This window comes from Poromitra crassiceps (genome assembly GCF_964638095.1).
Source record: "Poromitra crassiceps genome assembly, chromosome: 3".
NCBI classification, from domain to species: Eukaryota; Metazoa; Chordata; class Actinopteri; order Beryciformes; family Melamphaidae; genus Poromitra; species Poromitra crassiceps.
This window is the reverse complement of record NC_139625.1, coordinates 37,502,172-37,525,932: the sequence shown is the minus strand read 5'-3', so window position 1 is coordinate 37,525,932 and position 23,761 is coordinate 37,502,172. Positions and strand designations below refer to the sequence as shown.

At 44.1% G+C, this 23,761-nt stretch overlaps 1 protein-coding gene across 1 annotated transcript in view; it reads left to right on the top strand.

The window, feature by feature from the left end:
• Positions 1 to 10,192: 10,192 nt before the first annotated feature.
• LOC310772814 (filamin-A-interacting protein 1-like) overlaps positions 10,193 to 23,761 on the top strand; it is a 36,151-nt gene continuing 22,582 nt past the window's right edge. The window contains exon 1 of the mRNA XM_083632744.1: positions 10,193 to 10,329. The gene's annotated coding sequence lies outside the window, so the exon portion shown is untranslated. The remainder of the gene's footprint in view (positions 10,330 to 23,761) is intronic.

Here is a 23,761-nt window from a genome sequence, read left to right as displayed (position 1 = left end):
TCGAACGCCATTTTCAAGCTTGTTAACGCAATATCTCAGGAACGCCTTGACGGAAATTCATCAAATTTGCCTCAAACATCGACTTAGACTCAAGGATGATCTGATTAGATTTTGGTGGTCAAAGGTCAAAGGTCAAGGTCACTGTGAACGCCATTTTCAAGCTTGTTAACGCGATATCTCAGGAATGCCTTGACAGAATTTAATCAAACTTGTCTCAAACATCGACTTGGACTCAAGGATGAACTGATTAGATTTTGGTGGTCAAAGGTCAAAGGTCAAGGTCACTGTGACCTCTCAAACGCCATTTTCCAGCTTGTTAACGCGATATCTCACGAATGCCTTGACGGAATTTCATCAAATTTGCCTCAAACATCGACTTGGACTCAAGGATGAACTGATTAGATTTTGGTGGTCAAAGGTCAAAGGCCAAGGTCACTGTGACCTCTCGAACGCCATTTTCAAGCTTGATAGCGCAAAATCTCAGAAATACCTTGACAGAGTTTCATCAAATTTGCCTCAAACATCGACTTGGACTCAAGGATGGACTGATTAGACTTTGATGGTTAAAGGTCAAAGTTCAAGGTCACTGTGACCTCACACACCCAAGCTCTGTAACCCAACATCTCTGGAGCGCCTTGACGGAATTTCTTCCAATTTGCCTCAAATGGCGATTTGGACTCAAGAATGAACTAATGGCGGAGGCATAAGTCCGCGTTGCGGTCGTTCTAGTTTTAACCTCCAATGCTCAAATGCCAACCGCCGAAACTCCAGTAGGTGGCGGTAATGCACATACATATGTTTGCCAACCGCCATAAAACTCAAAAAGAAGAAGAAGAAGCCAGCCACCGTAAAACAGAAGAAGAAGAAGATTTTGACATCGGAAGAAGAGGATTTTGGTTGATTTGTTGGCTGCCTGAATAAATAAGTAAAGTTTTATTGATTTGTGTGTGGTGGTGGTGGTGTTTCTTTTAACCCCCCCCCCCCATTGACTAACTGCCATGTATTGATGTTCTGAAAATAATATAGACTGTAGGCTACAGTATATAAATATAGACTGCAGTCTATAACTGTAGGCTACAGTATATAGACTGTAGGCTAGAGTAGCTATTTGAATATAGACTGTAGGCTACGGTATGCCTATATAAATATAGACTAGGCTACAGTATATAGACTGTAGGCTACAGTATATAGACTGTAGGCTACGGTATGCCTATATAAATATAGACTAGGCTACAGTATATAGACTGTAGGCTACAGTAAGACTGTAGGCTACAGTATTTAAATATAGACTGTAGGCTACAGTATATAGTAGGGGTGTCACGATACACTCAGTTCACGATACGATACACGATATTGGGTTCACGATAACGATACGATACTATACTATATTTTAACAATATATTTTTTGCGATCGATTTGTAAGTTGAGGGTGCATCCTCCACGCTAATTTGAGTAATTTCACCATTTTCTTCCTGCGTGTCTGTAACGTCCCTCGTCTGTTCAAATGAAGCAATGAAAAGGAGAGCGAGCATGCAATCAGATGCAGATCAGTGCCACCATGTTCAGCGTCTTTTTATCGCGATATGAGATTTCATCTCAACGATACATATTGTCACGTTTTGATATCGCGATATATTGTGTGACGATATAGTATATAGCCTAAATATAGACTGCAGGCTACAGTATAGATGGTAGGCTACATAGGCCACAGTAGGCTATATAAATATAGACTGTATGCTACAGTAGATCAATATAGACTGTAGGCTACAGTATATAAATATAGACTGCAGGCTACAGTATAGACTGTAGGCTACATAGGCCACAGTAGGCTATATAAATATAGACTGTATGCTAACAGTAGATCAATATAGACTGTAGGCTACAGTATATAAATATAGACTGCAGGCTACAGTATAGACTGTAGGCTACATAGGCCACAGTAGGCTATATAAATATAGACTGTATGCAGTAGATCAATATAGACTGTAGGCTACAGTATATAAATATAGACTGCAGGCTACAGTATAGAGTAGACTGTAAACTACAGTATAAAAAATTGTGAAGGGTCCAATATGAATGTTCTGTTTACACATTTTTGACAGGGCTATGTAGGTGTGTGTGGGGGTCTCCATGGCGACCAATAATTCTGACTGTCACTTATAGTTAGATCTTTACTAAATCTTTACTAAATGCTATCCATAGCACATTTACCTGCTAACTTCTCAGTTTTATATATTGTATAAAGCCTTTTAAATCTGTGTTCAAAACATGAAGACGAACTGCCGACGTCATGTAGGCTACTTCATTGGCAAAGTTGCATTTATGTTCGTTGTGTGTCTGTTTAACTTCAATATGTCAATAGAGATTACAAAAAGATGAACTTCCGCTGCCGAGGTGTGAGGTATTGTCAATAAAGATGAAAAAAATATGAACTTCCGCTGCGGAGGTCACGTGACTTCCTGTCAGTTGCGGAGGCGTGAGGTCCGCCCACTTGTCTGCAGCCAGGTACTCTTGGCATTTCTGGGTGTCAAGTGACGTCACGCTGATTCGTCCTATACATAGACCAGAACTGCGCCACGTCTTCAAGCATCCAGCGCCAAGGCCGCGCCCCTTTTTAAGGGCAAACCCACCATAGTGAAAGACGGTACAAGAAGCCGAAATCACGTCAAACAAACTATTTAAAACAGTTTCATTTGATAGAGATATGCCGAAGAGTTGCTGTGTTGTTATAGTTTCACTAACTATTAAAAAAGGGTTAGGGTTAGGGTTTGCGATAGATATGTTTTAATAGAGTAGGGGTGACACCGTCAGTGTGGACGATGTAACCTGGTGGAAACTGGATATAGCTTTCATATAAGGCAAGTACCTCGTGTCGATGTATCTTGCACATTCTATGCCCGGCCGAGTTGAAATATATTGTCATGTCATGGTGTCTTTGGGTCATTTATAAACAAAATTAATTCTGTTATTTTTTTATAGATTTTTTTGGTACTGCTATTTTACATTAAAGTCAATGCGAGTGGCTTGTGTTGTCCCCTAAAAAGGGGCGCGGCCTTCATGTTTTGCAAATTACCCGGATGTGCTGGTCTGGTCTATTGATAACCGTTAGTTACCAGTGTTGGGGGTAACTCATTACAAAAGTAACATATTACATGTAATATGTTACTTTTAGCAGTAACTCAGTAACTTATTACCAATAGGATTTCAGTAGTATTATACCAGTTACTTTGTCAAGTAACGTAACACAAGTTACAAATTGTTTTTTTTAATCAAAGCACATATTTAAATATGGATACAATCCTTTCCTAATAAAACGGTGTGTTTTTATGCAAATAACCACAATAGATGACAATAACAAAGGAAAAGGGTAACATTTAGAATTTTGGATGGTTTATACTGACTTTGGTGGTTGAAATTATTTTTCGTGATGGTTCCGGATCTCATTCTGCTACTGCTGTTATTTTGGTGAAAGTAATGCAAAAGTAGCCTAATAAGTAACGAGTTACTCTACACAGACAGTAATGTTGTAAAGTAACTTATTACTTTCAAATGCAATTAACTACTAATAAGTAGTATATTACATTTTGAAAGTAACTTGCTCAACACTGCACAGACCACACGTAGCACATTGTCTGGGAAAGTGGGGCTTTTCTATGATGCTGCATTCATGTCACATGGGAATAACCCACAAAATGACTTCATGTAGTTAAAAGCCTTGTATTTAAAACACAAAAGTAGAATTAAACACGTTTATAAGGCGCAACTTATTCAATCTGAATCTTGTGAGCAAACGCTAATTTGGTCCTCAGCTAGAAAACGTACAACCGCTTATTTTGCCATCTTGCGTGAGCCCCTCCATGCTGTTAAAAGCAGGCACTGCATAATCGGGTGCTTCGGGCAGATGCCCGGTGGCCTGGCCTGGCATGGCCTGCCAAAAAAAAAAAAAAATTGTGTGTGCAGGCCAGGCCACTCACTGAACAGCAGGCCAGTATGTATAAGTGTTCCTAGTTGCGCAGATTGCAGGCAGGCAGGGAGGAATGAGTTAACTTTTCAGTCAGAAGCTGCTGAGACCCCAGCGCGGGTGGGCGGGGCTTGCTGTTCAACGGTGCCAAAATGGAGATGAAAATAGATGCAGAGAGGTGGAAAGCAAGGAGCCTATGTTGTGTAATGGCCTAAACTACAATATCAGTGGTAGACAATTGTCTATTGCCTCTAGAATATTCGAGAAATTAAATTAACACTAATTTGTATTTATTTATTTATTTATTTATTTATTTATTTATTTATTTATTTATTTATTTATTTATTTATTTATTTATTTATTTATTTATTTATTTTAGGCTATATAAGAAAATCCCATTGGTCAAATGTAAACAGTAGTGGCTAAACTGAAAATATGGGTTGGATTGCTTTTGGGGTTTTCTTCACAAAAGTGGAGAAGGAGGCAGAAGCAGCACTAGCACTGCAGGAGGTGCTCCTGCAGAGCTGGAGGTGGTGTTGAACTTATCAGAATCAGGAACCTTCAGGTAGGCTACAATTTCAGAGCATAAAGTGAAACATGTAGGCTATGCTTATTGCTTTCACATTAATGTGCTTTATGGGATTATCAGTAGGACTGCACAATACAGTTTAAAGTGGAGATGAAGCAGTTTGATTTTTTTGTATTTGCATTTAACCTCAGACAAGCCAAGACAGACACTGCACTCTTCCTTAAATTAAGTTTGCTGTGAAGCTTTTGTACAGAGGCATGTTTTTTATTTTTACGTCTTCATATTATACTTGCAGTTATCTAGGCAATGTTGAATTCTATTAGTGAACAAATAGGTAACATAAGATGTAACATCACGTTAGCATTATATTCACCAAATCTTCCTTCAAACGGCCCACATTTTTCGCGTGTGTCCTGTGTGTCCGCGTGTGTTGGCCTGGCCTGCATGGTATCTAATGCCTGGCCTGAATTATGGTCCCAGTCCGCCCCTGGTTAAAAGCTATGGGTAGGGTCGTTAGGCTGATCGAGCGTACCTGGGCCCGGTATACTCCTTCTGCCTGCAGACAGACAATGTCCTCCTCACCTGTGCGCACCTTTTTGTTCTGTTCTTTTGGTTTGTGTTGTTTAGTCCTTAGTTAATTATTGAGGATACAAAAAGTTTGGACGAGCCCCCATTTATGTTATGACCCGGCTCTAGGTTGGAACACAGGGAGTCATATGCCAAAGTAAAAGTTATAACAGTTGCAGTAATGTATTACCTAAACTAAGGAAGAGTGATGACAACTGATGACAACTGTGATTCATATGGGGCTGGATACCAGGCTAAGTCACAAATGAAATGTATTAAAAGCCATAAGATGCCATAATAGCTGAAGTTTTTGGTGGAGTTTGGGTCCATACACAGAACACTTTGGTTGCTCCAGCTTTTCATACTTCACACATATGCACTTAGAGAGTGATACAACTCAGTTAATGTTTCACAACAAATCAAACATTGCAACATCAACTACAAATGAAAACTCCAACAAGTGGTTGTGTGCTGCCGCAGCATTTCAAGAGCAGTGACCACAACATGACGCATGTGAGAAAATCTTTCATTCTGTTTATTTAAAATGAATGTATCATTCCCCACAGGATGAGGTCAGAATCCAGGATGTCTGAGAAACTGAGGTCCAGTGCCAAGTATGTGCCAAACCCTGTTTTCCCTAGTATAGTATTAGTAGTGAATAGTATTTTCAAGGTGGACACTCCTATTTTTCATAATGTGGTACCTGCTGTCATGTTTTGGGGACAGAGCAGGGAAGCCCTGTCAAAGACTTAAAGTAACATTGATGGAGGCCTGTTACGTATATACTGTATGCCTGCCACAATATTATGTTATTGTCTGACATGGTGTTTTTGTATGTTTATATGTTGTTGTTGTTGTTTCTCCTCTTCATTCTGCCACTGCAGCACAAACAACATAACGTAACAACAGCCACCACTACATTTTGATACAAGGTAGCACTGTAATGCACGATAAGTGATAATAAGTCAGATTTTTTACTTCCAATCTGGGAAACAGGAAGTTATGAGGAGCACTTGAAGACAGCAGTATCTCAGAAAATTATCTTCTTGACTTGTGTATCCATGCTTATACCTGAGAACTTTTTGACAGGTGTGATTATTGTAGTGTCACCATTGGAGTGGAAAATGTCACTCCAATGTAAAGTGTGCCACATGTGGTTAATAACCTACCTTACCTCTACATATACAAATACTACACTCCTAATAAATACTACACTATTAAAATGTTAAAATGTGTGACCTGACAAACAGGTTTTTACGTGTGTGTGTGTGTGTGTGTGTGTGTGTGTGTGTGTGTGTGTGTGTGTGTGTGTGTGCGTGCGTGTGCGTGCGTGCGTGTGCATGTGTGTATTATACACACAGTGTATATATATACACTACATATATATACAGTATATATATACTGTGTGTGTGTGTGTGTATATATATACACACACACACTATTTATATATCTATTTATATATATATCACTAGATGTATGTAACTATCATATATATATATATATATATTCATATTGGATAGTAGCCGGTATAGTACTGTAACTGTTGGGAATTGGAAAAGTCAGACCCTGATTAGTCACATTTGGCTGTTAGCCCTTACAAAACATTCCTATGGTAAAGTACCACATTAAAGAAGCTGTGGGACTTTACCATGGGGATTCCTGTGGTAATCATTGTGTTCCTGTGATACTTGTGCTGTGGTCGTCTTGTGGTTCTCTCAGTCTTGTGTGTTTTGGGACAATCTACCAAAGGAATTTTGGCATTCCTGTGGTCCTGGTGCGGCGTATTATGGCATTCTGGGTGGTTTTTACAAGTCCAAATTTGACCTATTCTTTCTTTCTTATCATTGTTTTGGAGAGCAAACATCAAGCAAAACAGCAGAAGAAATGTATGTGGAAGCCACAGATGAAAATGTGGCCGATGTTTTCTCTAATTGCTGCATGTGTTTGGTGACAAGCATAGTAATAATTTATCACACTGATGAAATAATAATGTCCTGTCAGTCATCAGTCACTGCTCCACTTGTGCCCAGAAAAGTGATCAATATAAGGAAGTTCTGATAATTTTGATAATAATTTGAATAATAATAATACTAATAAATACTATTTGATAATACAGGGACTTGGGTTTCTAAAACTCAAATATGAATAGGCCACTGATGTTACCAATTTGCCACTTGGTGGCAGCAATGCTGAAATATATGGCTACACAGGTAGCCTCCTATAGCTAACCGATGCCCAGTCACACCAATACACACATCCCATAAGTTCCAAGTCATCACTTTTCTTTGGCCTGAGTCCACTTAAAAAAAAAGATATAGCCCCTCGGTGGCGCCGGTCCAGGAACAACACACTGCCTATTGTCCCGGGCCGGGCCTAATCTCACTGCGCTTGGCCCGGCCCGAGGACAGCTCATTAGCATCTGTCAGCGCGCCCGGAGCTCGCCGCGCCCCCAGAGAGCTGAGGTGATGTCTGCACAGGACAAGTTAGCAAGGTTGCTAACATTGACACCAGTGTTTTGATGACAGACGGCACTGCTGGACGGGACGCGGGTGTTGAGTCTCGGCGTTACTTTGTCAAAAGGTGGTGTTGAGAGAAAGACCTGTGTAAGGACTGTATGAACGTGTGTGTGTTTGTGTGTGTGTGTGTGTGTGTGTGTGTTCGTCTGTGCCCAAACCCTCACAGTGTTTTTCAGTCACTGAGGCAATCCCAGGACAAAGGTGATGTGAGTTACAGTATACGGTTGACATGCCAGGCAAATAACATCATAAAGTCATATTTATTACGTCTACTTCTCACAGCGACGTTTTATCGCCCATCTTGTATTCATTTCACGCGATCTCTATTCATACTGATCGCATCATCCTGCGAGTGTGGGAATGGCCGCTACTTGAAGCAAGCCACATTTCTAGCTGTGATTCAGAAAGAACCACAGCAGCCCCGATGGGCCCAGACAAGACCACTGTCCTGTGGGCATTATATATACAGAGTGAAATCATAACAAACCTCTTCCTCGCCGGATCCTGCCACATGACTTCATCCTGGGTGTGGAGATTATGACATTCAATCAAAATACACTTCTCATGACCTCAGTTTGGACAGATCTTCCTCTTCGATACCACATGTAGGCCGATGACTTCATGTGCAGGGAGGAAGGCGTCTGTCAAACAAATGTGCCTTGTTTTGTGGGGTTTCCTTTCGCCCCTGATTCACTGTGAGGGGCACACGCAGCAGAACAAAAAGGTAATGTCTCTTCAAGGCCTGTGCTTGACCCTTTTGGTTACCTTCCCCCCCCAGGTATCGAGCAGCACTTGGGAAAAAGCATGGACTCACAAGTGGAGGAACGTAAGGAGTTAAGCCAGAGTAAGTGCACTTGTGTTTCTGTGTCCATCTGTCCATGCATTTCTGTGTGTTGTCTGCCCAACAAGTGTGTTCATTTCATTGCACAAAACGTACATCAGCAGCAGCACCACACCCACATAATCCGTTGACGGCTACGTATGAACAGAACTGCTCTGGGGTCTGATCGCAACGCAAATGCGTCCCACGTGCATCTGACATAATTCCTCAGTGACTCTGAGGCTATCTGTTCTTTTTACTGCTGTATCTTTTATTTGCTTTGGTTTCTGCTTGGAGATAAGGTTATCATTAAGTTCAACCACCATTTATGGTCAGACATGATGACTATTACTCAATCCAGCTAACGTTACAGTGCACTCATATGACTTCTCATCCTCCTTATGTTCATATGCTCAGGCTCAGATACCACCAACATGGAGGTAAATACAGAGACGGTGAACTATATCAGCAGTGATTATCATCAAGTGCAACCACCACCGATATAGACAAAACTCAATTTATATTTTCCCCTTTAAAGCTTCAGTTTGATACTACTTACTTGGCGTATATTAATTTATGTTATTATGTTGGATTTAAAATATCGGTAAACTCGATTCCACAAATAGCAAGGTTTCGGTGTGTTTACCCTCCTCCACACCCCTCTCTTCAACTCACATCTTCACTCAACAATGCCTTGGCAGCAAAGCAAAATATTCCCATTGATGCCGGGCACAATCACTGTACCTCAGATTTAGCTCACTGACCTAATTTAGCTTGTTTTCTGTGAGTGGGGCCAGAAAGGCCGTCCAGCTGCCAAAGTCCTGGAGAGTTTGGCAGCGTCTGTCTCACCAACTCAGCAATTGGTGGTTCCTTGGACCAGCGTTAGGGCTTGGATGGCTGCTGTGAAAAAGGCCTATTGGTGGTTCCTTGAAACCAGCGTTATGGCTTGGACCAGCGTTAGGGCTTGGACCAGCGTTTGGGCTTGGACCAGCGTTATGGCTTGGACCAGCGTTAGGGCTTGGGTGGCTGCTGTGCTGTCACCGGACTTTCCCAGCATGAGAGAATGGCACGGCGTGGCTCAGCTGTCACCGAGGGTCAGCAGGGGAGACTCGGAGCACTCTCTCGCCGGCCAGCCAAAACATCTAGCGTTCAGCTAGCCTCAGCTGCTAGCAGCGCTCGTGCTGGCAAGAGCGGGAGAGTTAAATATAGAGCCGTGCTTTAGCCTCGGTGACTCTAGTCAAAGAGCTGAGCGGGACAATAGAGGAGCTGGCAGAGTGAATAGATCTGGCCCTGTGACAACGGACATCACAGCGCACCTCTGCCTCTCTCCTCACCAAGCAACGGCCACTTTTCAACCACCGGGAGGAGGGAGCAGAATAGCGCCTGCCTGCCTCCTCCGTCAAAGCCTTTTTCTCCCTTGCTCCCCCACCCCTTCTCTGTTTTCTTCTCAGTCTCACACACTCTCCAACTGACTTCTCCAAAAGATACAGGGAGAGAGAGAGAAAGTAAGAGAGGTGTTGCTTTGGCAAGGAGGGCAAGGAGTGAGAGTGAGAGAGAGAGAGAGAGAGAGAGAGAGAGAGAGAGAGAGAGAGAGAGCAGCAGAGCTGGATAGGCTGTTGGTGAGTGAAAGAGGGAGGGAAGAGAAGAGATTGAGAGTGAAGTTACAGTGCTCTTTTATTGCTGACCTCAAGTCCTGAGAGGAAAGAGAGACTGGGAGAGAGAGAGAGAGACTGGGAAAGAGAGAGAGACTGGGGGAGAGAGAGAGAGAGGGCTGAGCTTGTCTCCAGTGATGGCACTTAGCAGCATTCAGTAGCCAGCACAAGCAGACACCACAGGCGGACCACACAGGAGAGGACATTAGTGGATACTGTACGGCTGTGAGGATTACCCTTGGTTTGACTGCTATTGCCTAAACCTGGGGACCATACAACAGCAGGTACGTCAGCTTCCCCTAAGCTTCTCATAATGACAGCATTCCTGTGTGGGAAACCTGTGCTTGGGTCAAAGCGGGGCTTATCAGCTGTTCTGCTTTAGGCTTGTCAACTTGAAATGCCTGGTAAGACGGTCTAGCCGTTGCTGAACTTTGTCATCACTTCATAAGGCCAATAAAGGGCAGGCTGTTTGAAAGAATGCAACCCGACCACTTTGCCTCAAGTCGGCTGCGGTCGACTGTTTTGCAGTGTATGAATGAAGCGACTCTTCCCTGGAGCATGTCATTAATTCTGCATGCTTTTAATGCATTCAAATTGTATGGACTTTTTTAAACGTTTTGCATTAATGAGAAGACAAGTGAACACTGTCGTGAAGGGCTAGACGGCTCTGGCACTGGGACAACACATACAGGAAAGAGCAAGTCATGAATCAAACATTTATAGTAATTACATGATATGTTGCTGTCACTGTGTGTGTGTGTGTGTGTGTGTGTGTGTGTGTGTGTGTGTGTGTGTGTGTGTGTGTGTGTGTGTGTGTGTGTGTGTGTGTGTGTGTGTGTCGGGCTGTTCAGGCTGAGAGGGTCTCTCTTGTGTTTTGCACGTGGGACGGGGAGCCCACTGGTTCATCAGCAAACAGGGGGTGATGGGCGTGAGAGCCAGACAAATGATACTCTATTGAGATGTTGAGACTGTTGGAGAGAGAGAACAAGTAATCCAGCTAATTTGGCAGTTCATGCATGGGAATGATATGCACTCATGCAAAAACACATACGCGACCTTTGACCTCAACGTCTCCCACAGCCGCCAACTCCAACGCTCATAACTGTCATGGCCTCTGTTCTGTTGCACCCGCCTGGATATTTATGAACTGTAATGACGCCAGAACGGATTCCATTTTATCGGCAAGACGTCATCAGCCTATGAGGAGACACATGGTTTCTGCTCGCCGCGTCCATTCGTCAAGGCGCACATTGCCTCGCCGGGCCAAAAAGAAAGCCTGAAATATATCTCACTTTCAGCGAGTGGACTCCAGCACAGGCACAGCTTAAGTTACTGTCAAAGATCCAATATGTCAGGTCCACCTATCTGTCTGTGTCCAGGGGCTAATGTGGAACAGCGAAGTGAGACCTCGCCCTCTCTCTCTCCCACCTTCCCTCTCTACTGTAGCTGATGTGGCCTCTGTGCACTTAATTATATCACCGTTGACACGAGGCAAAGAAATGGCGGAGAGATATCGCTCATTAACATATTTTGCGCTCCCTCCAGCTTCTGGGTCAGTGGATCCTCTCCGACGGCAGCACTTGGGATCTTTGGAGCTCATCCATTCGCATAGCCACTTGAAAGAGATCACTTGTTTCTAGCATCTCTTTGTGAACATCAATCACGCTGTTATCAGTCCCGACTTGACCCAAATGAGTCGGTCTTAAATCAATAATGATGCCACTGAAACCCGAGTGACTCATGTAAAGCGGTATTGTTGTGGAGCTGAGCTCTACCAAACGTGTCACTGGGCTGCTTACCTCACGGCATGCTTTTAGCCCTACTACATCACTTTGTTATTTCTGATGGGGGAAAGTGATAGGGACATAGCTGAGCAGTGAGGTGCAGCGTTAGTTCCCAGCACTGGAATGAGATGGCGGGGAGAGATAGCTAGCGCTTCGCTGCAATGTTTAGCAGTCCCACTGTTCAACTGACAGCGCAGCACAGTGTGAATGCTTATCCAGTACTTGTCAAATCCATATCGCTTGCACAGGGTGAGATGTCTTGCTGTGTTTCAGCAGGTGCCGCCATGTTTTTGAAAATTGACTGTCACTAAGTAAAGGATTGGATGGAAACAAAGTTGCCGCACAAAGAACAAGAAAAGACAAACTGGTTTGAAGAAGGAGAGTGGAGATATTTTGATGCATGAAGTCGCAAGAGAAGGTCTTCATGAGGAGGACTTGTACCTTGGATGTCTCAAGCACACCGCCTCCATCATTCTTTATGAGGAGCACATAGGGACTCCTGCACCTTATCAACTCAATGACCTCACTCCTCCTCACCATCTCATTCTCCACATGTACGGCCGTGTGTGTGTGTGTGTGTGTGTGTGTGTGTGTGTGTGTGTGTATGTGGGCTGTTTGTCGACATGGGTTTGTGTGCATTGGTTCTTACAATGCAGGGCGTGGACGTCTCCCCAGATTAAGCTCTGCTCTTCAATGTGATTGTATTGTATTCCTACTCTTGCATATTCTTCTATGTTCTTTGTGTACAACTTGTGTCTTTGCCATCGATGCTTGGCCTAGTCTCTGCAGAAGAGAGCAGGGCTGCCTGGCCAGCAAATATGTAAGGGATAATGTATATTGAGGCGGTGATTACGGGGGAAATAATGACCGACAGGTGGATTGAGCCCGACGCGCAGCGGAGGGCTTAATCGTTCACCTGAAGGTCATTATTTCCCAGTAATCACCGCCTCAATATACATTATCCCGCTTAGAACACAGCCTACAACTAAATCATTCAATAATCTGACAAAAATAATTATTCAAATAGATTTTTTAATAGCGTTTTCAACGACAAAGCGGTTTCATTCGTAATTGGCACACAAGACACCACAGCTGCAACTGGTTGGCCTAATTAGTAGTGTCTTGCTGACAAAAGGCTCTTATCAACTGATTAATCCAGGTGTGGCAGAGCAGCGGTCGGTTGTCGAGAAATAATGACCGGTGAATATTGTTGATTGACCAATCAGAATCGAGTATTCAAGAGAGCCGTGTTCTAAAGGAGGTGTAACCAGTCACGTGCTGCTGCCAGTGGTCAGTGTCTCTCCTATAGGCCTGGTGGGCTTCAACAACAGCTGTCACTGATACATGCACAGCTCCAGTCGTATAAGGGCCTCTGGTCATGAATGCTAAAAATGCAGCTTAGACGCATTTGGATATTTCGCAGAGCAGTGTCACTTATAACTTATATAATGTTCCCACAGTTTAAAAATAAGCTCTAAAACTCCATAGTAACCCAAGATCTCTCGACCATCTGATATCTTTTAGCGTGCAAGGTGGCACTGCACACTGTAAACAGTAGACCTGCATCACATGACTGAACTTCTGCTGTATTCTTTACGTTATGACGTGGTGTCATGTTTTATGCATGATGTTCAGTTAGGAATATCTGGAATGGTGTGAATGTTTCAGTGTATAATAGGCTAACAAGTGATTTCTGGCCCGTGCCAATAGAGAGGGGATGACATGCGGCAAAGGACCACTGGTTGGACTCAAACCCAGGTTGGCCACATGAAGGACTAAGCCTTTGTGGTACGCACTGTACCAGGTGAGCCACTGGGACGTCCGCCCCAGGTCGCATCACATTTAATCATGTGTTGCACCTTTGTGAGCAGGAGATCTACTCGTTTGTTGTGAGAGACACTCTGAATTCCTCAGAAGGGAGAGATTCGGTGATCTCAACCATATTCTCTCCCTCTTTTCCTCCATTCCTTCCTTCCCACCTTCCCGGCTCTCAAGGGGAAGTGACATCATCACGGCTGTTCTCGTGGACAGGAGTGCGATGACATGACAGCCGGCCAAAGATTTCCATCTGTCCAGTGATGTCATTGACTTGCAGGGAAGAGCTATTGTTTTACTGAAAGCACTGAGATCGAGGTGACTAGTTCTTCTGGTTGGTTGTCATTCAGTTTTGAAGACAAGCCACCACAGAGACAGAGTTCTTCCATTGCCTGCCATTATATTCCCCACTGTATTTTTTGGTTTCACATTCAACAAGATTTCATTGTTTTTATGATTAGTTGTTTATATTGTCTTCTACCCAATTAGTAGCCACACAGCAAACAAAACAGACCGTAAACATAACACATGCGGGCTGGACACAATTTGAAACAATACAAATGCTCACACACACACCCCAAAAAAATGGTGGTGGTGGTGGTGGTGGTGAATTCAACGGCTCAGTGGTTATCACTGTTGCCTCACAGCAAGAAGGACCGTCCCAGGTTCGAACCCTGGTCCATCCCAGATCCTTTCTGTGTGGAGTTTGCATGTTCTCCCTCTGTTCGTGTGGGTTTCCTCTGGGTGCTCCGGTTTCCTCCCAGACTCCCACCATCCAAGGCATGTATGTTAGGGTGAAAGACCACATGAACCGGGTCTCATATCAGACTGAAAACAGATATTGCCTGAGATGAAAGAGGGTTGAGAGGCGGGCCATAGCGTGTCGATGATTTGATTTGACAGTTCTGGGGACTGGAGTTGGCTTTGGCCAATCCTGGCATGTTCCGCCCCCAAATCGAGCGTGTTCTGGCGCTACGCGAGTGGGATCCGGAGAGAACCGAGCAGCCGGCTGCTTCCATGCGGACCGGTGCGGACACGCCGAGCCAAGAGTGCTGCCTGCCGGCTTCGGCTTGGAGAGTCGACTAGCCAAGGTAAAGAGCCGTGGTAAATACAATATTCCTGGAATGCGAGTTTAACGAACCAGTTACATGTCGTTTGCATTCTACATCAAATGAAGACATTACTTTATTATTTTGTATGTTGCATACTTATTGGCCAAGTATATTAACATTTATGGGCTAGAAATTCTGCACAGGTTATAGGCACTAGGCAGCCATCTTGCCTGCAGAATTTCCTTCTCGAAATGATTGATTGACAGCTGCCATGTCGTGATATGATTGGTTGAAATGGGGTAGAAATTTGATAGTTCTTCGTTACGTCACCATACTGTAGATTACAGTTATGAATGAAATCCTGAAAAATGAACTTTTGATGTGAAAATGTGTGAAAAACTAAAGAAATTTTATTTTTGTGATTTCTACATTCATACATTATTAAATAGGTGCACTGAATACCCAGGTATGTGAACTAAAATAAAATAAAAAGTCATTTTTGGGTTCAGCTCGTCTTTTATACTCTGTCAGTGCCCCTGACCAAGGCACTGGCAATCGAACTGAATTTGATCCCCGGGCGCTGCACTGCGGCTGCCCACTGCTCCTAGTTCTAGGAAGGTTCCTAGTAAAGGATGGGTCAAATGCAGAGGATGAATTTCCCCAGAGGGGCAACAAAGGATAACTTAAAGTGTAACTAACCCCCAAAACACTTTTTTTCAGCTTTTAACCAAAAGGGGGACTTTGGGGGTGGTGTGTGAAGAATGCTGGTCAAAATTCCCACATTTGAGACCAAACTGTTGCCATTTTACCATTTGTATCATTTTTCAGCAGCATAACTGGCATAAGTGCCCTCTATGGGTGGAACACTGCTTTTTTTTGCCCTCAAATGAATGGGAGATTTGGTACAACCTGACGTCACGTTGTCCCCAAAGACTATGGGATTTCAAGATAGTTACTCCCCTACTCCCCCTGTACCCTTTCCCGGCTCCTCACAACTCCAAGCCTATTGGAGGGAGGGAGGGGTTATTGTGTGTTTGCAGCAACATCATCAGCTCCAAGCCCCGGCACCAAAGTGAGCCTCCCTGAGCGACTTTCATCCCCGCCGTCATTTCCGCAAACAAATCTCATCGCAGTTTAGCGCACATGTAAAATATAACGCTATACTACGACGTGACAACGTGACAAAGCTGCTCTAAACACATCGGCTACTATAATATCGTCACTGTGCAATGAAAGCCACTTATCTCCAAAACGCCAACTTTTCAGGAAATGAAAAAAACCCTGTGCTCTTAAAATACTGAACACCACGTTGTCATATTTGACACGTCTTCATTGTAGACAGTTTATCGCTGAATGTGTCATTACATTATTAATATCTTACCTGAATAAGCTCAAATGCTGTTACAGGATTATCACACCGAGTCTGGAGCACTTTCTGCCGGCCAGGCAGCAGCTCGTAGGCACCTGCCTTTTAGAGCGCGAGCACGAGCTGCTGTGCTCCAGGCAGCGGGGACGCGCGGGCGGAGCTCTTCACTCTGCCAAGCCGGGGAGAGTGGCTCTGTCATGGGGTTGAGCAGTCCCGGAGTAACGTGACATTATTGTTGTCAGAAACAACTTCGATTTGCATACTTTAAATGAGTTTGCAGCCCAAGGACAACCCGAAAACACCTTATTGATCTATTTACGTCAGACGATGCCAGAATCACACAAAACCAAGCCGAAACACTGCCGGCATTCGGGTCAGCAGCGTGCCTGGTAACTTTTCCGGGGAAGTCCTCATGAGGTGGGGCGGAGCATGGAGGTCTGACTGTCACATACACTGCCCTGCGCTGCAGTAACCTTTAACAAGAATCACGAAAAGCCCCCAAACGAAAATTAAAAACGGATTTCATGGCGCGGTATATCGCCAGTTGGACGAGGGAATGACGTGGAGAAATCTCGCATTGTGATTACATGAGCGTGAGAGCGGGGCATTTGTCCTCACTATTGTGCTGTGCTCTCGTGTCACTAGTCTCTCCTAATGTAGTTACACAAGCCGCCACACACATACATGGGAGAAAAATAATTCAATTTCTAGTTCGCCACTGAATGGCCAAATTTATATAACTTTCAACCATTTTGAGCAACACTGTTTCCATACAGGCCACCAGCGTTGGCTAGTTGTTGATAGTTATAAAGATATTGCAGCTCTCATATAAATTATTTTCGAGGCGGTGGGCAAACTGTAATGGCGTCGATTTCCGGAAAAAATTCCTCAGCTGAGCACAGCCAGAGTATAGTATAGACAAGAGGATACGTAATTTCTTGGTTTTTCCCACAAGTTTTTTCAAATCACCGTTTTGTTACATATCTGGGGGGTAAGTCCCCCTTTAAGTTAAATATTTACTGCATTGCAGGCAGGGGCGTTTCTACGGGTGGGCCTGGGTAGGCACAGGCCCACCCACTTCTTGCCCTGGCCCACCCAAAAAAACAAAAAACAAAAACAAATTATGTTTGTTTTCTAGAGGCGAACTTGCTGCTGCCTTGCTAGCTAATGGTTTTGTAGCTTAAAAACGCAGGGCACATCATCTCCAGAGTCTAATGCATGACGACTTCATGACATCTAGGAATTTTGCACGCTTCGCGGGCAAAATTTCGTCATGCAATTGCCCCACCAATTTTATCCAGGCCCACCCAATTTTATCCTGGCCCACCCATAATTGAATTTCTGCCTACGCCCCTGATTGCAGGTTGAGTACGGTATTACATAATAATGCAATTCATTCCTCAGTATGTGAGGTTACAGCTGCAGCAGCCTGTATGATCGGTGTTCCAGGGCAGCAATGTGCCATGAAGATGCTGATGTAACGTACTGAAAAGGCTTTCAGATCTTAACAATGCATTTCATTGGGAAAGCCTCAACTCCTGGAGGTAACATACCCATACCAAAAAGTCCAACAACTATTCAATGCACTATGCAGAGACCCCCGATGGCAGAGGAATTGAGAGAGAATGTACATGTAGGATCTGCAACTGGGACAGGAATTTGAATCTGTGGAATTCCTGACTGATCTAAGAGGCATTCGAACGTGACACTGCAAACAAATGGCTGACCTTACGACTCAGCGCCGCATTTGAGTCCATATGCTGTCCCTATTCATAGCACAGCCTGCACTTGATCTCTTTCTTGATCTCCACAGCGTAAAGATGATATCCAGTCACGTCATGCATCCTGAGGAATCCTGTGCTTTATAAGTCAGTTTCAGTTTACGGACACCCCGCCCCGCTCTCTCCATAGATCCAATGAATGCTGTTGCTATGGGGATGGCGCCCCATTTTGAGGCAGCTGCTGAGTATGTTCAGCTCCGAGGAGTAATGGATGTGTTCATGTTTCCCATTATGAGTATAATCCCCTTAATGAGCAATGGAAGTGAGTCATGTATTCTTACAAGTTCTTGCTATTTTATGGGCTGATGAGTGGTTGATACTCCAGCTGCATCCATCCATATGCTTGGTGACGGTATGTCGCCCACTGCATGCTCACTGAGCTGCCTATCAAAGATCCAGTTTATTTCCCCTTATTTGCTGTAAGTCATGGGCAATGATATGTTGACCAATACCTAAGTTCGCCTTAGTTTGCTCATCAGCGAAACCTTATCTGCTGAAGCTACTGCAGGCGCCAGTGAGGGGCTCATGTTAACCAGTTAGACATGAGGAGGATACTACGACTTGAAACCCACCACCTATACTGACATTTTGACCCAGCGTGGCACGCCAACACTAGAGTTATTGTCGTTATTAGATATTAATAGAAGCCATCGTTACACTAAGGTCAAACTGTAAAAGCTTGACTTTCTACAGTATCAAACAAGGTTGTAACTTGTGATGCATGGAGGATACTTGACAGTGGGACTATTTTGTTAAGTTCTCCTTTATTGTCCCAGTGCAGAAATTCTTCCTCTGCATTTGACCCATCCTCTTCTAGGAACCTACCTAGAACTAGGAGCAGTGGGCAGCCGCAGTGCAGCGCCCGGGGACCAACTCCAGTTCAATTGCCAGTGCCTTGGTCAGGGGCACTGACAGGAGTGTTAACCCTAACATGTCTTTAGTCGCCTCACAGCTAGAAGGTCCTGGGTTCGATTCCCACCTGGGACGCTGTGAGCGCTGAAGGAGTGCTGTCCGCATGTCCTCGAGTGCCCACCGCCCGGGTGGGGTCGTCAAAAGGGCCTTTCTGTGTGGAGTTTGCATGTTCTCCCCATGCCCCCTGGGGGCTTCCTTCATATAGGAACCCCTCACCAAAACATGCAATATCCTGGTCGCTGAAGTGGTGCCTCCTCTGGTCGTTAGGGGCGCCTGTTCGGAGGGAGGGGAACTCTTTGGAATAGCGTGATCCTCCCACGTGCTATGTCCTACCAGTGAAGCTTCCCCTGTCAGGTGAAAAGCGGCTGGCTACTGCCCATGTCTCGGAGGAAGCATGGAGCCAGTTTCGGCTCTCCCCAGATCGATTTAAACACGATTTCAGACGGAAGCCCGTTTTTATTGTCACACGAACACTACAACATGCATGCGGCCACAACACACACTCATGCTGACGGTGGCCGGTGAAATATGTCCTCTGCATTTGACCCATCCAGGCTTGTCCTTTCCTCCAGGGGGCAGGCCAGGAGCAGTGGTCGCTTTTTCTTTCCAGTGCCCGGGGACCAACTTCAGATGTTGTCGTCACTGGTCGGATGACGATCTTCTGCATGTTTTTAGTGGGGGGTTATGTACGGAGGAACCCCCTGGGGGGTACGGGGAGAACATGCAAACTCCACACAGAAAGGCCCTTTCGACGAGATAGCCCACCTGGGCAGTAGGCACTGAAGATATGGGGGGGTCACAACTCCAGCGCCCACAGCGTCCCAGGCGAGAATCGAACTCAGGACCTTCTAGCTGTGAGGCGACAGCGCTACCGACTGCGCCACTGTACCCCCTCGGCAGAGGGTGGAGCAGCAACCAGGATAAATAAATTAAAATTAGCACTAATGGGGGATAAAAATGGGATAACAAATCGGGGAAAAAAGGAAAAGAAAAAGAAAAGCCTAACATGTCTTTGATGGTGGGAGGAAAGGGGAAACCGGAGATTTTGTCTGAGCAAAGAAGCATGCTGAAGGAAAGTGTGCATGTCTCAGTTGGTGTAGCCATCTAAACAGAGCAAGCTTGTCATCCTCGTCTACTTATCTTTATTTTCCTAGAATATGCCCGTTATGTAATATCTGACCCCCAAAGGTTTCTGCTTGTCTGGTCTGGAATGGACCGTCCATCACAAAGCGGAGACAGACCGATTTGTACTGAACCCTTCCATGGGAAATAGGTGCTCACAGAACCTTCAATATCAGAAGGATTGACTTTTGGTTCTCATCCATAGCTGCAGTTTGGATTGAAGTTCTCATATCTTGGCGAAGTGTTGTGTTTTTCTTGTCAGGATGGAAGAGCTCCTCAAGCTTGCTGCATTTTATCAGTGTCCTCTGGCGTAATGAGTTGCCAAACTCTTGCGTGCGAAGGAGCATTTCCCACTCCTTATTTAGTCAGGTTGGACTCACGGCGTGGATACATCAAACTCCCCAAATCAAACTATTTGTTTTTCCCCAACGTGTCGAAGAGGCTGTTGCATTATTTGCAACTGCTGTCCTCATCTTTCATCTCTGGCAAATGTGTTTGCCTCCATGCCAGATTTTTGTCACCTCCCACTCCTTTCTCTCTCTAAGTTAATATCACAGACATCGCAGACTCTAGGACTGTTCAGCAGTAGTGTAGTCTGGCCTTTCAGCAGATTCATAAACAGAGGGTGAAAATCTCTTACACACTAACAGAAATAACATGACATATGTGTTACTACCTATCGTCTATCCCAGAGCTTGTCATGTTTATATAGTTTACAGCTCTGCGAGTCAAGTGTCCCCACATGCACACACTGAGAATGTATACATCACTTAGCCCCAGTGTTGCGGGTATAACGCATTACAAAAGTAATATTTTACAAGTAATATATTTGAGCAGTAATGCAGTAATACAACTTATTACCAAATATAGGATTTTGGCAATATTATACCAGTTACTATGTCAAGTAACGCAACTTACAACTTGAAACTGAGCTGCTGTCAGCTCCTCGTTAGGTTGCATTGAGTTACATTATTATTATTCATCTAGCAACTGAGTAGCTAGATTCTCGCTGCTCACTAAAAATGAGTATTGGTGAAGTGAAGGTAAATAATAACGTTATCATGATGTGTTCAAATGTAATCTTGTAAAGTGTAGCTAGTTTTTGGTGAGAAACTTCGAAATATTAGAGAGGGAATTATGCTAACTTCCTAAGCAGCTTACTGTATAATAATTAAAACTCCTAATGCCAAGACCTTTTTTGTATCAAAGCACATATTTAAATTTATATACAATCATTTTAATCAAATTGCATGTTTTTATGCAAATAACCACTATAGATTATAATAACAAAGTAAAAGCATAACATTTAGAATTGTAGACTGTTTACACTGACTTCGGGTAAGGACGGTTGAAATTATTTTTCAGGACGGTCCCGGGACGGCTGTGTTGTTCTGTGGTTATTTTAGTGAAAGTAATGCAAAAGTGGTATAATAAGTAATTAGTTACTCTACACAGTAATACTGTAAAGTAAGTTATTTGTTTCAAATGAAAGTAACTAGTAATATGTAGTATATTACATTTTGAAAGTAACTTGCCCAACACTGGTTAGCCCTAGCCCACCCTCTGTCCCAGTGTGAATAGCAAACAACAAGAAGTCTAATAAGGACAAGGACTAGATTCAAGATTCAAGATTTTCAAGATATTTTATTTTATTGTCTCCGTTACAGACAAGGTGCAGTAGGTAAATAGTGCAAAATCACACAAAAAAAACAAATAGGGCACAAAATCACAGCAAACAACAAATAGACAATAAGGCAATAGTTAAATGTAAACAGTGTATGTGAAGGGCAATTAAGGCAACAGTTAAATAGGAGAGGTAATAATAATAAAGTAGAAGTGATAAAGTATAGAATAAGATGAAAGTGTTCACAGTGTCCACGAGTTTGCAAGCTTTAGACTACTTGAGCTACTTGTGATTTGTCTGTGACAGAGAAGCAAAGTAGTCCTTCCTTCACTGATAACATGAAGTCCTTTCCAGCATTGTTTTCTCATCTAAGAGATGCTTTGCCTCACCTTGAGTGAATGGAATTTCAGACCTAAGTTAAGAAGTATCTGACTTGCTGACCACTGATAACATTTTATGGTCCCCCTTTTTCTCCCTTTGGAACAGAGGCACGTGTTTTGGGGGCTATAAATACCCCATGTGACAACTGGACTTGGTGACCAGGGACCGGCCTTGCCCAAAGCTGTGGGGTTAGATTTGGGGTCCCACATTAAATTTAGGCTCAGGCCTTGACTGGGGCCTCCTAGGGTATTAGGCCCCTCTTTCATATTCAAACCGGGCAATTGGTAACATTCTGCACATGGTTCGGATGCCGTGAGCGTGTGTGGCCATTCTGGTGGTTGTCACGGACCTTAGAGTTAGGCTCATTGTCTGCCAGCCCTGCTTTTTTTTCCATGAAGCCAACTGGGAATGTCGCGTGCCAGATGGGAATGTTGGCCACGTGGCCTCAGAATCCCCATTGGTCCTCTGAAGAATTCATTACAATCACAATTAAAGTGGCCATGCAGTCAAGGTGGATCGAACATGCGAGACATTTCAGGAAGGTCTTGTCATTATCAGGGCCAATGAAATGGGAGCGATATATTATTATCATGAATAGCTATGCTATCTGTAATCTGAAAGTTGGACTCATATGTCCCTGTAGGTTACATTATACAATAATGTAATCTTGGACCAAAAAGTATTTTAATTAATCTGTGCTTGGAGTTTGAGTTCTAGCCAAACTAGGCCTGACATCAGGAGAGCAGCGTTTGTTCTGGGCAAAGTGGAAGGCGATGATGTGAACAACTAAACTGTTTAGGTCATGGAGATATCAACTTGATGAAGAGGCTTATCTTCAAGGGGGGAAGGCATTTGTTTGTTTCAGGGCAGAAACAAGAGAGTGCTTTCAGGATTTGTGAATCCTCTCTGACCTCTTTGCTCCGCCAGCAACAACAGCAAAACACATGATGGCATGGCACTTTTTGCAACAAGGCATTTCTTAAGCCTTGTGTTTGACTGAGATGCTTAGATTTCCCTACAGTAATTAGGCCTGCAGCAGCTCATAAATATAACTAACACATAGACACTTTGTTGCTTGCTCTGCTGAATGGGAGCGACAGCAGAAAATGAGGCAAGCGGATAGCTGGATGGAGTTGGATGGCGTCAGCCCAGAAATTATAAATAAATTGTTGGGTGCCTAACTTTAGTGTCAACCATCTCTAGTACTTCAGCACTCTGCCTGAGTGAAGTACAGTACCACACGTGTCCCCCCCCCCCCCCCCCCCCCGTGCCCCAGTTATACCCCGCTTAATGCCCTCCACCCCTGGGCATCACGTCATTCAAATGCCCTGTTACTGGTTGATTGGTAGTCGGACCACTGTAACACTTGTATAGCCTTCTGTGCTGCTACAATTCTGGTTCAATAGTTGGGGAGCCCGCGTTTGACGTGAACAGTTATAGACAGGAACGAGGGCATCGAAGTCGATCTCCAGTCGGGAACTGCCTCACCTCAGAGCCAAAGTCAACTCATTGAACTTCCAGCGTTAAGATAAGGAATGTGTGTTGATTCTAAAGATTCCCCCCAACCCGTTCTGTTCTATTACAATGGAGAGATTCAGTTGATGCTATCTTTCTCAACACGTCCCTTTCATGTGCTCAGGCCTTTTTCCTGGAAACCAAAGAGAGAAATTCAAAGAGATCGGTTTCAGGCGTCATTAGAAGTCATTGGAGTGCGTTCTCCGCCGACCACTACTGCAGAAGAAGATCAGCATTTTTCCTCCGAAGTGAACTGAGACCTTGGATGGACTGGCTGCCAAACCCCTTTACATAGCATAGAGTCCAGCTCCCCTTGTATCACAGCTAGTTCCTATTGAACATCTTCTATGACAGCTAGTTCCTA